This window comes from Callospermophilus lateralis, chromosome 15 (assembly GCF_048772815.1).
Source record: "Callospermophilus lateralis isolate mCalLat2 chromosome 15, mCalLat2.hap1, whole genome shotgun sequence".
Taxonomy (NCBI): Eukaryota; Metazoa; Chordata; class Mammalia; order Rodentia; family Sciuridae; genus Callospermophilus; species Callospermophilus lateralis.
Window position 1 is genome coordinate 42,142,734 of NC_135319.1, and position 15,326 is coordinate 42,158,059.

Here is a 15,326-nt window from a genome sequence, read left to right on the forward strand (position 1 = left end):
CCAGGATGGCCTTGAACTTGCTCCTGGTCCTCGCCCCCCCCCCCCCCCCCCCCCGCAGTCTCCGGAGTAGCTGGGATGACAGTCATGCGCCACAGCGCCTGGCACTGTCATCCCAGCTACAAGGCCAAGTCCCCACCTCTGCCCTTGTGGGCTGGGACTGGAGAGGGGCGGGTACTGAACCATAATTACAAAGCCAAGTGCAGAGAGGTATAACAGGAACGGCGGGTGTGAGGCTGCTGGGCACGGACCAGGATGACTGCGGGGAGCAGGGGGGTCACCGGGAACTCCCTGCTGGGGCACTGAGAGATGCTGTAGGAGAAAAGCTGGGGTTAAGACCAGGGTGTCAAGGAGGCGTCTCTGCAATGAGCTTAAATGGTTAAAGGCCTGAAGGAGAGAAGCGAGGGGATGAATAGACTGGAGAGTGCTGATGTGGGAAGGAACCGGAAGCCAGGCAGCAGCAAAGGCGGAGCTGGGGCAGGCAGCAAGGCCACCCCAGAAACCCATGAGCTTTGCTCAGGGCGGACAGTGAGGGGCACTGGGTTGTTCAAGCAGAGAAGCGATGCAGATGGATTTGTGTCGCAGAAAGAGCAGGAGGACGCCCTGGAAGCAGGAGTCAGCTGGCGGAGACCAGGAGAGAGAGAGAGATCAGGGTCCCGACCTAGGGCAGGGAGGGACAGGAGGAAGGCAGAGAAGACAGTGGGCTGGCGACTTATGGATATAAGGAGAAGGACAGGGAGAATTCTAGAATGTCAGCCAGACTTGACAGCGTGGGTTAGAAGATGGATGGTGGGGCTGGGGTTGTGGCTCAGGGGTAGGGCACTCACCTGGCACGTGTGAGGCCCTGGGTTCCATCCTCAGCACCACATAAAATAAATAAATAAACTAAAGATATCGTGTCCAACTATCACTAAAAAATAATTTTTAAAAAAAGAAAGAAAATGGAAGGTAGTACCCCCGACTAAGGAAAGGCCACTTAGAAGGAGGAAAGCATTAAGATCCGTGTTGGATGTTGGATCTGGAGGGCCAGTGTGCCTGGGGGGCGGTGGGCCCTGGGTGGGGAGGACCAGCAGGCAGCCCTGTTGAGCTCGCCTCCGAGGAGGAAGATCCAGGCTGCAGACAAAGCCTTGGACTTCAGAAACCGCAGAAGTGGGTGTGGCACCACGGTTCATCAGGATGTCTTAGGCAGCAGGGAACAGAAACACTTAGAAGTAAATAAATGTCTGAGGATAAGGACATTTATTTATTTTACTTTTTTTTTTTTTGACGTGGGTCCTAGGTTTCTTTATCATTTTAACACATTACCGAATGAATCCAGATCTGTATATATCTGCCACCTCGACTCATCAGTAAGTGTATGTCCTGCGGTAACAGGGAAGGCAGTCTTGGGGAGGAGGTGAGAAAACAATTTGTTACAATTTGACAAACCCACACACAAAGGATTGGGCTTTTGAAAGAACTGGCTGCCTAGCCAGCAGGGATGAGAGACCACAGATCCACTACCAAGTACCTGTGGGGGTGGAAGAGGCAGCTACCTTTTTGAGTGTGAGGTGCTGGGGATTGAACCCAGGGCCCTGTGCATGCGAGGCAAGCACTCTACCAACTGAGCTACATCCCCAGCAAGGCGGCTACTTCTTAACCTAAGTGGTTAAAGACACAGTTGAGGAATGCTGTCCGTAAGGAAGGCTGGTGAACACTGGTCCCTTGTGGACATCTCTGCTTTAAACTCTGATGGAGCCAGCCCCCAGCCACCCTAACAAGTAGGAAGATGGATCAAATATAGGAAACATCTGGCTTCTGATACTAGATAACCAGAAGAACTAGGCCTTGTTCCCAAGGAAAAGGAGAACAAATAAAATGAACTCTGACCAATCTGTGTGCCTAGAGGCAGTGAGCTGACCACAGCTCCAGGAATGGGAACGACAGAACAGAACTCTCGCTGTTTTAGGAGATAAAGATCAGAATTCAGAGAATGGACGCAGCTGGGATTTGCAGGGCAGAATACTGGAGAGGAAGGGGCTATGCAGAGAAAGAGCTTCAGAAACAGCGTAGGAGTGATTTGGAGCCTTTGGCGGATACTCAGCTGTGCATGTACAGGATGAGTTTTATGTCTCTGTTCATGGTCCATGTCTGTGGGGTCAGGCAAAGAAGAAATTCTGGGGAAAGAATCATTATTGGAGAGTTGTAAATTGAACAATATTCTGAACTTAAGTGTTGGGATGTATGCATATTTAGGGTAATCGGAGTGGAGAGATCTCATTGGGTGCCCAGAGTATCCAGTAGAAACAGAATGGCCACACCATGGGAGTCAAGCTCAACTAGCAAGCCCTGGAGTGAAGGCCATCCTAGACCCATCCTAACACAGTTTAAAGATAAGCCTTGAAAGGATCAAGCATCCCCAAGTCAATTGCTGGAATAAAACTTAATACTCTTCAAAGAAACATAACAACACTCAGTCATCATGATATTTAAAATATCTACCTTCCAATCAATAATTACTACTTATAAGCAGTAGGGTTCCCATAACCAAAAGAAAAACTGGGCAATAGAAACAGACCCAGGGACTACTTATGGAACTCTCAGAAGAGACCCTTAAAATAGCTATTATAAATAGACTCAAGTATTTAAAGGAATACATGACCATTATATATATATAAAGGTCACGCAGAACCTTTAAGAACTGAAAAATACAGGTGTATTCCAGAAATTTAGGAAATAAAAATCTCACTGGTAGGTTTAATAGCAAATCAGACATTTAAAAAAAAAAAAAAAGTCAGTGAACTTGAAGACAAATTGAAGCCCAGAGAGGAAAATAAATCTGAGAAGATCATTAACAGAGCCTCAGAGACTTGTTGGACAAATGGCCTTAAACACATTATAATCCAAGAGAAAGAGTTGTGTGTTGGGGAGGACAAAAAAAATATTTGAAAATCTAGTAACCAATTATTTTTCAAATTTGGTGAAAAACTATAATCCAACAGATTAAAAACAACTTAATGATTTCAGCCAGAAAACAAACGAAAAAACAAACAAAAAAAAAACCATACCAAGGCAATTCACAATGGTGCTGAAAATTTTTTTTTTCCAATATTGGGGATTGAACCCAGGCTCTCAGCCATGCTAGGCAAGCAGCTCTATCACTGAGCTACATCACCAGCCCAGAAAACCAATGACGAAGCAAAACCTTCAAATATAGCCAGAGAAAGATGTGAGCCTGTGGCCAGGATCAAACTGATGGTGTGGTTATCATATCATTCGTTGAAAACTCTGAACAGACTGAAGCAAATCTTTTTCTTTTTCTTTCCTTCTTTCCTTCCTTCCTTCCTTCCTTCCTTCCTTCCTTCCTTCCTTCCTTCCTTCCTTTCTTACCAGGATTGAACCCAGGGGTCCTTAATATTTTATTTAGAGACAGGGTCTCACTGAGTTGCTTAGGGCCTTGCTAATTTGCTGAGGCTGCCTTTGAACTTGAGATCCTTCTGCCTCAGCCTCCCCAGCTGCTGGAATTATAGGTGTGTGCCACTGCACCCAGCTGCAAATCTTTTTACTTAGACATGGTGATTCAGGAAACCAACCAACAAACAAACTTGAAGGAATGGCCCTCCCACCTAAGTCTGTTAGGTTTAGTTACCCCAAAAACTTAGCAGTTGATAGGGAATGGGACCAAAGGAGGTAACAGAGAAATTCAGAAAATGTAAAATACGTTTCTAAAATTAAAACCATGAATGTGACTCTTGATATCTGGAGGTGTCCAGAATCAAATAAATAAGATTGCTGCGTCTTTAAGGGAGTTACACTCGGGGGGAACATCACAACCTTGGACATCAGAGGCCTTTGTTCAAGGTTGAACTTTTGGGCTTTCAAAATTGCACAGGCTGGAAACAGGCTGGTAAAACTGCTCAACACCCAAAAAGGGCCTATTCACCAGTGGTCACTCATGAGAGGCCAAGGAGGACAGTGGCCGGGAGGGTGCCCTCCTCAGAATGGCGAATGCAGCTCCAGGCATTACGAGCACGCGTGAAAGCTGGAGGACAACACGAGAGCTTTCCTTAATTTCCTCTTATCAAGGAGGGGCCAAGACTGGACCCTGTGCCCACACTCTAGCTGCAAGAGAGGCTGGTAGAGTAGCTGACCGAGGGTTTCAGCCTCAGCTGCGGGAGGTGGACTTTTCTAGCAAGGGAGGAATGGGAGGGGGTTGGGAGACTACTGGATAGGCAAGCCATGGTGTCTGCCCTGCCCCAGGAGCGCCAGAGTGAGAAACCAGAGAATCCCAGGGAACAGCGACCCTTCACGGAGCTTCACGAATCTGGTGAAGGAAAGGGGGTCAGGTTTGTGAGTAACAAGTTGCCCCCAAACTAAGTAGTTTAAAGCAACAAGCATTGGTGGTTCGTTTTCTCGTTGTTTCCTAGGGCCAGGAATCTGGGAACAGCTTAGCCGTTTGGTTGTGTCTCAAGGTGTCTCCCGAGGGGGCAGTCAGCCTACTGAGAGGGGCTGTGGTCACCTTATCCAGGGCAGGATCCACCTGCAAGAAGGCTCACGCATGCAGCCGTTGCTTGGAGCCCAATTCCTCCCTGCTAGGGGCTAGAAGCCTCCATTCCCTGCCAAGGGGGCCTCTCCTTAGGCTGCCTGAGGGTCCTCAGTGTATGTCATGTGGCTTCTCCCAGAGGAATGATCTGAAAGTCCAAATGAGAAAAAGACCAAGGCAGAAATCTCACTGTCTTTTTTTTTAATTCTAATTTGTTATACATGACGGCAGAATGCATCACAAGACATATTACACATATAGAGCACAATTTTTCATATCTATGGATGTATACAAAGTAGAGTCACACCATCCATGTCTTCATACATGTACGTAGGGTAATGATGTCCATTTCATTCCACCATCTTTCCTACCCCCATCCCCCCTCCCTTCCCCTCCCACCCCTTTGCCCTATCTAGAGTTTGTCTAATGCTTCCTTGCTACTCCTCCCAACCCCACTATGAATCAGCCTCCTTATATCAGAGAAGACATTTGGCATTTGGTTTTTTGGGATTGGCTAACTTCACTTAGCATTATATTCTCCAACTCCATCCATTTACCTGCAAATGCCATGATTTTTTCTCTCTTTTAACGCTGAATAATATTCCATTGTGTATATATACCACATTTTCTTTATCCATTCTTCTACTGAAGGACCATCTAGGCTGGTTCGACAGTTTAGCTATTGTGAATTGTGCTGCAATAAACATTGCTGTGGCTGTGTCCCTGTAGTATGCTGTTTTTAGGTCCTTTGGGTATAGTCCAAGGAGAGGGATAGCTGAATCAAAAGATGGTTCCATTCCCAGTTTTCCAAGGAATCTCCATACTGCTTTCCATATTGGCTGCACCATTTTGCAGTCCCACCAGTAATGTATGAGTGTACCTTTTTCTCCACATCCTCGCCAACACTTATTGTTTTTTATATTCTTAATAGCTGCCATTCCGACTGGAGTGAGATGAAATCTTGGAGTAGTTTTGATTTGCAGTTCTTCAATTGCTACAGATGTTGAACATTTTTTCATATATTTGTTGATTGATTGTATATCTTTTTCTGAGGAGTGTCTGTTCAATTCCTTGGCCCATTTATTGATTGGGTTATTTATTTTTTTGGTGTTTAGCTTTTTGAGTTCTTTATATACCCTAGAGATTAGTGCTCTATCTGATATGCAAGTGATAAAAATTTGCTCCCAAGCTGTAGGCTCTCTATTCACTTCACTGATTATTTCTTTTGCTGACAAGAAGTTTTTGGTTGAATCCAGCCCATTTATTAATTCTTGATCTTAATTCTTGTGCTTTAGAGAAGACTTATTAAGAAAGGAGGGGCCTGATCTGATATGATGGAGGTTTGGGCCTACTTTTTCTATGAGATGCAGGGCCTCTAGTTTAATTCCTAAGTCCTTGATCCACTTTGAGTCGAGTTTTGTGCATGGTGAGAGACAGGGGTTTAATTTTATTTTGTTGCATATGGATCTCCAGTTTTCCAGCACCATTTGTTGAAGAGGCTATTTTTTTCTCTAATGTATGTTTTTGGTGCCTTTGTCTAATATAAGAAAACTGTAATTTTGTGGGTTAGTCTCTGTGTCCTCTATGCTGTACCATTGGTCTACCAGTCTATTTTGGTGCCAACAACATGCTGTTTTATTACTATTGCTCTGTAGTATAGTTTAAGGTCTGGTATAGTGATGCCATCTCTTCACTCTTCTTGCTAAGGATTGCTTTAGCTATTCTGGGTCTCTTATTTTTCTAGATGAATTTCATGACTGCTTTTTCTGTTTCTATGAGGAACGTCACTGGGATTTTGATTGGAATTGCATTAAATATGTAGAGTGCTTATGGTAGTATGGTCATTTTGACAATATTTATTTTGCCTATCCAAGAATAAGGGAGATCTTCCCATCTTCTAAGGTCTTCTTTCTTTCTTTAGTCTTCTGTAATTTTCATTGTAGAGGTTTTTCACCTCTTTTGTTAGGTTGATTCCCAAGTATTTTATTTTTTGAGGCTATTGTAAATGGGGTAGTTTTCCTTATTTCCCTTTCAGAGGATCTGTCACTGATATACAGAAATGCCTTTGATTTATGGGTGTTGATTTTGTATCCTGCTACTTTGCTGAATTCATTTACTACTTCTAGAAGTTTTCTGGTGGAATTTTTTGGGTCTTCTAGGTAGAATCATATCATTGGCAAAGAATGCTAATTTGAGTTCTTCTTTTCCTATCTGTACCTCTTTAATTTATTACTCTGGCCAGTGTTTTAAGAACTATGTGAAATAGAAGTGGTGAGAGAGGGCATCCCTATCTTGTTCCAGTTTTTAGAGGGAATGATTTCAATTTGTCTCAATTTAGAAAGATGTTGGCCTGGGGCTTAGCATAGATAGCCTTTATGATGTTGAGATATGTTCCTGTTATCCCTAGTTTTTCTAGTGTTTTGAACGGAAGAACTGCTGTATTTTGTCAAATGCTTTTTCTGCATCTATTGAGATGATCATATGATTCTTATCTTTGAGTCTATTGATGTGATGAATTACATTTATTGATTTCTGTATGTTGAACCAAACTTGCGTCCCTGGGATGAACCCCACTTGATCATGGTGTACTATCTTTTTGATATATTTTAGTATTCAATTTGTCAGAATTTTATTGAGAATTTTTGCATCTATGTTCATTACAGATTTTGGTCTGAAGTTTTCTTTCTTTGATATGTCTTTGCCTGGTTTTGGAATCAGGGTGATATTGGCCTCATAGAATGAGTTTGGAAGTGCTGCCTCCTTTTCTATTTCCTGAAATAAATGTAAGAGTATTGGTATTAGTTCTTTAAAGGTCTTGTAGAATTTGGCTGTGTATCCATCAGGTCCTGGGCTTTTCTTGGTTGGTAGGCTTCTGATGGGGTCTTCTATTTCATTGCTTGAAACTGATCTATTTAAATTATGTATATCATCTTGATTCAATTTGAGCAAATTATATGACTCCAGAAATTTGTCAATGCCTTTGATATTTTCTATTTTATTGGAGTATAAGTTTTCAAAATAATTTCTAATTATCTTTTGTATTTCTGTAGTATCTGTTGGATATTTTCTTTTTCATCACAGATGTTAGTAATTTGAGTTTTCTCTCTCCTTCTCTTCATTAACATGGCTAAGGGTTTGTCAATTTTCTTTGTTTTTTCAAAGAACCAAATTTTTGTTTTGTCAATATTTTCAATTGTTTCTTATCAATTTTATTGATTTTTAGCTCTGATTTTAATTATTTCCTGTCTTCTTAGTGCTTTTGTTGTTGATTTGTTCTTCTTTTTTTTCTAGGGCTTTGAGATGTAATGTTAAGTCATTTATTTGTTGACTTTTTCTTCTTTTAAGGAATGAATTCCATGCAATGAACTTTTCTCTTAGTATTGCCTTCATAGTGTCCCAAAGATTTCAATATGTTGTATCTGTGTTCTCATTCACCTCTAAGAATTTTTTAGTCTCCTCCTTGATGTCTTTTGCAACCCATTGTTCATTCAGTAGCATATTATTTAGTCTCCAGGTGTTGGACTAGCTTTTAATTTTTATTTTATCATTGATTTCTAATTTTATTTCATTATGATCTGATGGAATACAGAGTAATATCTCTACTTTTTTCTATTTGCAAAGAGTTGCTTTGTGGCATAATATATGGTCTATTTTAGAGAAGGACTCATGTGCTGTGAGAAGAAAGTGTACTTGTTCATTGAAGGATGAAATATTCTATATATGTCAGTTAGGTCTAAGTTATTGATTATATTATTGAGTTCTACAGTTTCTTTGTTCAGCTTTTGTTTGGAAGATCTATTCAGTAGTAAAAGAGATGTGTTAAAGTCACCAAGAATTATTATGTTGTGATCTATTTGACTCTTTTTTTTTTCTGTTAACAGTTTTATTTTTTTTATGTTAAATACCATGGGACAGGATTGTAAGGATGAAAAACTCAGTCAACAACTGCCTCACAAGGGATAAGAAAAGTTCTGCCATGATATTAGCAAAGGTAGAGGGAAATTTACACTAAGAGGCACCACTTCCCACAGAACACCTCTTGGCGCTTCCTGAATGAGTGGGATTAGCAATCTAAACAAATCATGTTTCAAGAGGCAACAGCAACAGATAAAATTTAAAGGGATTATTAAAATAACATTTACAAGACTCGGAACAATTCTTGAACTCTTATTAAAACCACAAAGAAAGAACAATTCTTTATTTATGAATTTCATAAAGGACTGAATGTGCAACTGACATCTGCTAGTGATGATCTGGTAATGTACAATTTGTCCAGTAGCCGAACAGTTTGTTTCTATTGTGTTTTCTAACTGTAAGAGACCATTAAAGGCAAAGCCTATATGACGCTGTACACACAAAAAAATGGTCATTGCGGGCCATACTACCAATGAAATGGTAGGTAAACAAATCTTTTTCTGGTCAAGAGAAAAAAAAAAGAAATAGCACTCTGCATGCTTCGCTCTACAAGATGAATTTCCCTAGAAAGAATCCAATGAAAATGGCTGCAATTACAACAAGAAGTGAAGGAAGAGGACTGGTGACATTATCTCTGAAGGACGCAGTTGAGGTGGATCCAGGTTTATCCGAATGTGCTACCTTTCTGAGCCTCAAGCCTTCATCCCTCAGATGTCGATTTTCTTCTGACAGCTTCATCATCTCTCCCTGAAGTCTTTTACACTCTTCCATGAGCTTCCTTGTTTCGGTATCCTTGAGTGAAACACTGTGTGGTTTTGGCATGGGTCCATCTTGCTTAGATGCATTCAGTGGAACAGCTTTGCTAGGTTCCATATCATTCAACTTGTCGTTTTCACTCAGCATTTCAAAAACACATCTCAATTTAGAATCCATTAATTCATCGGGTTTTGCCTCTTTCCACACAGCTTCCATGTCTGAAGTGTTCGGTGGAACAAAAATCGTCTGCACCATGAACTTATGTTCACTCTTTTCATTGGGAGCATAGTCAAAGGGCTGCAGCATCACTGAAACAGTCACAGTGGACCCTGGTCAGTGATCCCACTCTTGGGCCGCACACAGTACCGCCGAGGTGCCCTAGTCTTCACTTTGAAACACACCTTCCTATCCGACGGATTTCGGAGTTTAAGATTCGTAGTGACTACATCTGTGAAGGGGCCTTTGAATTTGAGGTCTGTGGGCGGGTGAGGACCAGGATCTGCTCCTGCTTCGCCATGGACCCGGAGGCGGACGCCATCGGAGGCAGCGCAGAGCGGGGGTGCGCCATGGCAGCGGCGAGCTGCTGGGCAGGATGATGGCACCCATCGGCTGCGCTAGGATGGGGCCAGCTCCAGGCGCCTGGGCCTCGACGCCTGTCGCCCTGTCGCAGCTCCGGTGGCCGGCGCTAGGTCCGCAGCTCCAGTCTCACAACTGACTCAACCCCACCCTATTTGACTCTTGAACTTGAGAAGAGTTTGTGTGATGAACATACATGCTCCATTGTTTGGGGCATATATATTTATTATTGTTATGTCTTGTTGATGAATGGTTCCCTTAAGCAGTATGAAACATCCTTCTCCATCAGTTTTGATTAACTTTGGCTTGAAGTCTACTTCATTTGATATGAGGATGGAAACTCCTGCTTGCTTCTGCAGTCCATGAGAGTGGTATGATTTTTCCCAACCCTCCAGCTTCAGCCTGTGGATGTCTTTTCCTATGAGATGAGTCTCTTGGAGGCAGCATATTGTTGGGTCTTTTTAAAAAAAAAATCCAATCTGCCAGTCTATGTCTTTTGATTGGTGAGTTTAGGCCACTAACATTCAGGGTTATTATTGAGACATGATTTGTATTCCCAGCCATTTTTGTTTATTTTTGGTATTTAACTTGACTTGGTTTCTCCTTTGATTAGCTTTTTCTTTAGCGTTAATACCTCCCTTTGCTGATTTTCACTGTTGTTTTTCAATTCCTCTTCATGGAATATTCTCCAAGGATATTCTGTAGTGCAGGCCTTTGAGTTGTAAATTCTTTTAACTTTTGTTTATCATGGAAGGTTTTTATTTCATCATCAAATCTAAAGCTTAATTTTTCTGGATATAAGATTCTTGGTTGGCATCCATTTTCTTTTGGAGCTTGATATATGTTGTTCCAGGATCTTCTAGCTTTCAGGGTCTGGGTTGAAAGATCTGAACATAATCTAATTGGTTTCCCCCTAAATGTAATCTGATTCCTTTCTCTTGTGGCTTTTAATATTCTCTCCTTATTCTGTATGTTAGGCATTTTCATTATAATGTGCCTTGGTTTGGGTCTGTTGTGATTTTGTATATTTGGCATCCTATAAGCCTCTTGAATTTAGTTTTCCAATTCATTCTTTATCTTTGGAAAATTTTCTGATATTATTAATTAAATAGATTTCCCATTCCTTTGGTTTGGAACTCTATGCCTTCCTCCATCCCAATAACTCTTAAATTTGGTCTTTTCATGCTATCCGATATTTCTTGAATGTTCTGCTCATGGTTTCTTACCATTTTCATTGTGTGGTCTACATTCTTTTCAAGATTATGTATATTATCTTCATTGTCTGAGGTCCTGTCTTCCAAGTGGTCTAATCTATTGGTGATGCTTTCAATTAAACTTTTAATTTGGTTTATTGTTTCTGTCATTTCAAGAGTTTCTGTTTGTTTTTTTTTTAGAACCTCTATCTCCCTATTGAAGTAATCTTTTGCTTCCTGTATTTATTTATGTAATTCTTTGTCAAAATGATCTTTTGCTGCCTGTATTTGCTTTCTTATATCATTCTTTAATTTGCAGAACATTTTAATTGTGTACATCCTGAACTCCTTCTCTGTAATTTCTTCTGTTGTGCTGGCCATGGATTCTAATAATGTGGTATCTTGATTTGGGGGGGGGGATTTTCTTCCCTTGTCTTTTCATATTGCTTGTGTATCTTCCTTTATAGCACTGTAGATCTGAGGCATTTTTTACCATTTTTACCCTATAGGATTAAAGTGCCCCTGTAGGGATGCAATACCTCTCCTTTGAGGTAAAAGAGAATGTTATTAGATCCCAATATAAACAATATACATCCTAAAAACAATGTTTGCTAATAATACATTTACAGTTTGGTCACAATATACAGAAATTTTAAATTCAATTTTTATCTACAATATACTCAGTAGGTTTGTAAAAAGGTTTATAGTTTCTGATGGTGGACAAAAAACTAGGGGTGAGGAGTAGGATGATATGCTGAGGAAGAAGGAGGTGAGGATATAGAGTTGTTATATCTTAGGAAGTGTGAAAGAGAAATCTAAAGAGAAAGATTAGTAGCAGGAGAAGAGAGAGGAAGTAATTTTGGGTAGACAAGTAAGTGGGAAGGCAGTTGAGAACATAAAACAAACACACATATCTATTTAAAAAATGTTAAAATAGTAGAAATTGATGGGAAAAAAAGAATACACAACACAACTATAATATACTATTCAGACATCCCAGTCCTCAAAATCCTAACTCATGCAAAGTACTTGGTTTCACATACGTTGGGGATGTGAGGTGGGAGAATAGAGAGGGAGAGGGGAAAAAATCTTGAAGGAGGAAACAGATTGTTTTGGTTGGAGATCAGTATCTTTCCTGCTTCCCTTCTTATCCAAGAGGTGGGGTATTTCTACCCTCAGGGTGGTGAAGGTTACCAGGGTGTCACTGTGCCTGGGTAGCGGCTGCTGGGGAGAGGGGGAGTGGGAAACTGGGTACCTGGCCAGCCGGAGTTCTGACTTAGGAGTTGCTCCCCACTGAAGATGGTGAGGAAGGTGGCCCAAGATGGAGGTGACTGTTTTCAGTAGTGGGGGGTCAGGTCAGGAGGGGGGAGCCAGGCGATGGTGTTGGATTATGAGTTCGGAGAGGAGCTCTGGGGTGTGCAGTGTGTGGCTATCAGCTGACTTCAGAGCCTGTGTGAAGCTCCCGGGTGCAGGCAGGCAGTCATTGCTCATAGGGGACTATCTCCATTGCAGAGTCCCAAGACGGCAGCGGCCAGGGGAGCCCCATGTTGGTAGATGGGGGTCCACGCAGGAGTGGCAGCCAGAGTTCCTGCACATGGGAAGCTGCGGAGTGTCCTGTGGGAGTCGCATCCGTGATTTCTGCTCAGGTTGGTGGCCGATAGTTCTTGCGGGTGCTGCCACCGCTGATGGTCCCGCTTGGGTACCCGGGAGTCCTACGTGGACGAGGAGTGGGGAGACCTACTCTGACCTGAGCCTGGAGCCCTGTCCGGCTCGGTGCTTCCTGAGCCCGGGCAGGAATATCGCTGGCAGAGAAGCAGCATTCTCACAACTTGAGTCGCAGGTCACAGAGCCACACAGAACGCTGCCTCCCTCTGACCTGCCTTCTTGGATCCCCCATAGCTGATGTTTTGATCAGAAATCTCACTGTCTTTGAAGGCCTTATCTTGAAAGTGACATACTGTCACTTCCACTGCTTTCTCTTGGTGGCATTCCTGAACCCTGGTGCAATGTGGGAGGGGATCGTGCGAGGCGAACTCCAGGAAGTGGACATCTTTGGGGGACATGGTGGAACCTGCTATGATGGAGCCCTTGAGGTGGACAGAAAAGAAGACACAAGGCCTGGGGTGAGCCCAGAGGTCCTGGTATCACAGGAGTCAAAAGAGAGAGTTCCAGAAGAGAAACAGTCAAGAGTTTGTAAAAATGCAACAGTGAGAACCCGTAGCTAAGGACTGGAAAATGCCCATTGTATTTATCAGCCGAGGTCACTGGGGTCATTAAGAGAAACGAAGAGCAATTCCCATGGACCAGTGTGCAGTCGGCTGAGCTCCGGGCAAGTGGGACCAGCAGGTGTGGACTGCTTTTTTGAGAGGGTTGGAGGAGAAAGGGAGAAGGGAAACTTGGACAGAAGCTAGAGGAAGACGGGGAAGATTTAGATTTTGGGATATAACCAGGCTGAGTGTCTGTTGAGGCAGGGGAGAGGCGGCCTGTGGGCTGGGAGAGGTGAGGATCTAGGGGCGGAAGGATGATGGATGAGGCAGCCTCTTGGAGGAGGCAGGAGAACCAGAGGTCAAGGACACAGGTGGGTGGTTGGCTTTGAACGGAAGACATGCTCTGAGGCCAGGGGGCGGGAGATGGGATGCTTCTGGCTGCGTCAAGACCTGAGGGTGAGGACGCCTGGGAACTGAGAATTCCTACCTGAAGGCCTGGATTTTCTTGGAAAGAGGGGGAGGCGAGGTCGCAGTGGCTGAGCGAACAGTGATGTCAGTTTCCAGGTGACTGCTTACATATGAAGGAGGCCGGGAGACAGTGTGTTCTCGCAGCAGGGCCAGCCCGGCCCCCGTGTCCCACGTACTCTCTCTCTGCAAGCTCATTTTTCATGGTTGGTGATGTCTCCAGACAGCACCTGTCTGAGTTGCCACAAGGTATGAATCAGTGGGATGGAAATGAATGAGGTGGGCGAGAGGAACCCCCACATCCCAAGGAGCCAGGGACATGCGGGGTCTCATCCCATGTTCTACCCAGGAGTGTCTCTTACCATCAAGGATTCACCCATCCTCTGCCTCAGCACCACTCACAGGGAACTCTCCCTACAGAGTCTCTCCATTTTCAAACAAATCCTTAAGACTTTGCTTTGGTGGCGCTGAAGCCTGACTCCGTGTCCCTCAGGTCCTACTGGACATCCCAGAACTAGGCCTTCCCCTGTCCTACAGCCCTTCAGTGACATGAGTCTCTCCTCTAGAACAAGTGTTCTTGGTTCTCCCGGCCTCTGTCCTCTGGTAGGGTTTCCTGGCACCTCCCCAGGGTCACTTTCCCTCCCACATTTTCTCCAAGGCAACAATTGAGCCTCCAGATTCAGCCACGACCCAGGTCCCCTTCTTCTTGAGCTTCCCACAATTCCTGGAAGGGTGCTCAGCGAACTGCCCCCACCCAGGGCTCGTGCCACTCTTCCTCTCCCAGGACCGTCTGATGGCGCTGGGGTCCTGCCAGTTTCACCCCCCTCCATCCTGGTGTCAGGTCCCTTTGGCATCCTGGCTGTCATCGGTGTGCCCAAGAGATGGCTTCCTTCCAGACCCAGCCGCCCCATACCTTTCCGTGTCCAGAATCACAAATCAAAGAGGTGATCCAATTCTGTATTTTGGCAAACAGAACCAGGGTCCAGATTCTCAGTTGGAACATGGCTGTGACAAGTGGCGTTATCGTTACAGGATCTGTATGAGTTTCAGGGGAACTGAGGGGCACTTCTGGTCAAGTCTTGAAGTATTTATCAATATTTTCACTGGGTGACATCTCCCCTTCCCACACTTTGCCCCTTCCTTCTCACCCCACCCACATTTTGTCTTGGCTTGGGGAAGGGGTGTGACACCAGCAGGCAGAGCAAGGTGTCTCTGGCTTTGAGTTGAAAGTGTCGGGCGGGTAAGGCAGCAGAAGGAACTCTAGCAAAATCCGGAGGGAAACTGAGCAGGGGAGATGTGTTCATCACGCAGTTTTCAAAGGAGCTGATTCCTAGGGGTTGGGGCAGGGAGCTGGGGGAGGGCCAGATGCCACAGGAGCGTGGACGGTAATGGGTTCAGGCAGAAGGTTCCAGACAACTTTGGAGGATCTGAGAATGAAGAGACCTGGGTCCCATTATCCAGAGAGCCCTAGGGAGTGCCAAGACCACAGGGAAAGGAATGGCTCTGTAGAATGTTCTAGAAGCAAAGTCTTAGGCAGCCTTGCAGAGATTTCCCAAATGCTACTCCCAAGATCTGCCCAAAACTAGACAAAAAGGACAAATTAGTAACAAGCTCGCCAAGGGACAAAGGCCACCTCCACAGCAACCTGCAGGGATCTGTGATCAAGGACACCATGGTGACAGACGTGGCAGACGA

General features: G+C 43.9%; 1 non-coding gene and 1 pseudogene across 1 annotated transcript; both read right to left on the reverse strand.

Moving 5' to 3' along the window:
* Window positions 1–1,541: 1,541 nt before the first annotated feature.
* Window positions 1,542–1,615, reverse strand: Trnaa-cgc (transfer RNA alanine (anticodon CGC)). Its single transcript has one exon. It is a non-coding gene; the product is annotated as a tRNA-Ala (tRNA).
* A 6,774-nt stretch (window positions 1,616–8,389) lies between these two features.
* LOC143382974 (vesicle-associated membrane protein-associated protein A pseudogene) lies at window positions 8,390–9,707 on the reverse strand (annotated as a pseudogene).
* Window positions 9,708–15,326: the final 5,619 nt, after the last annotated feature.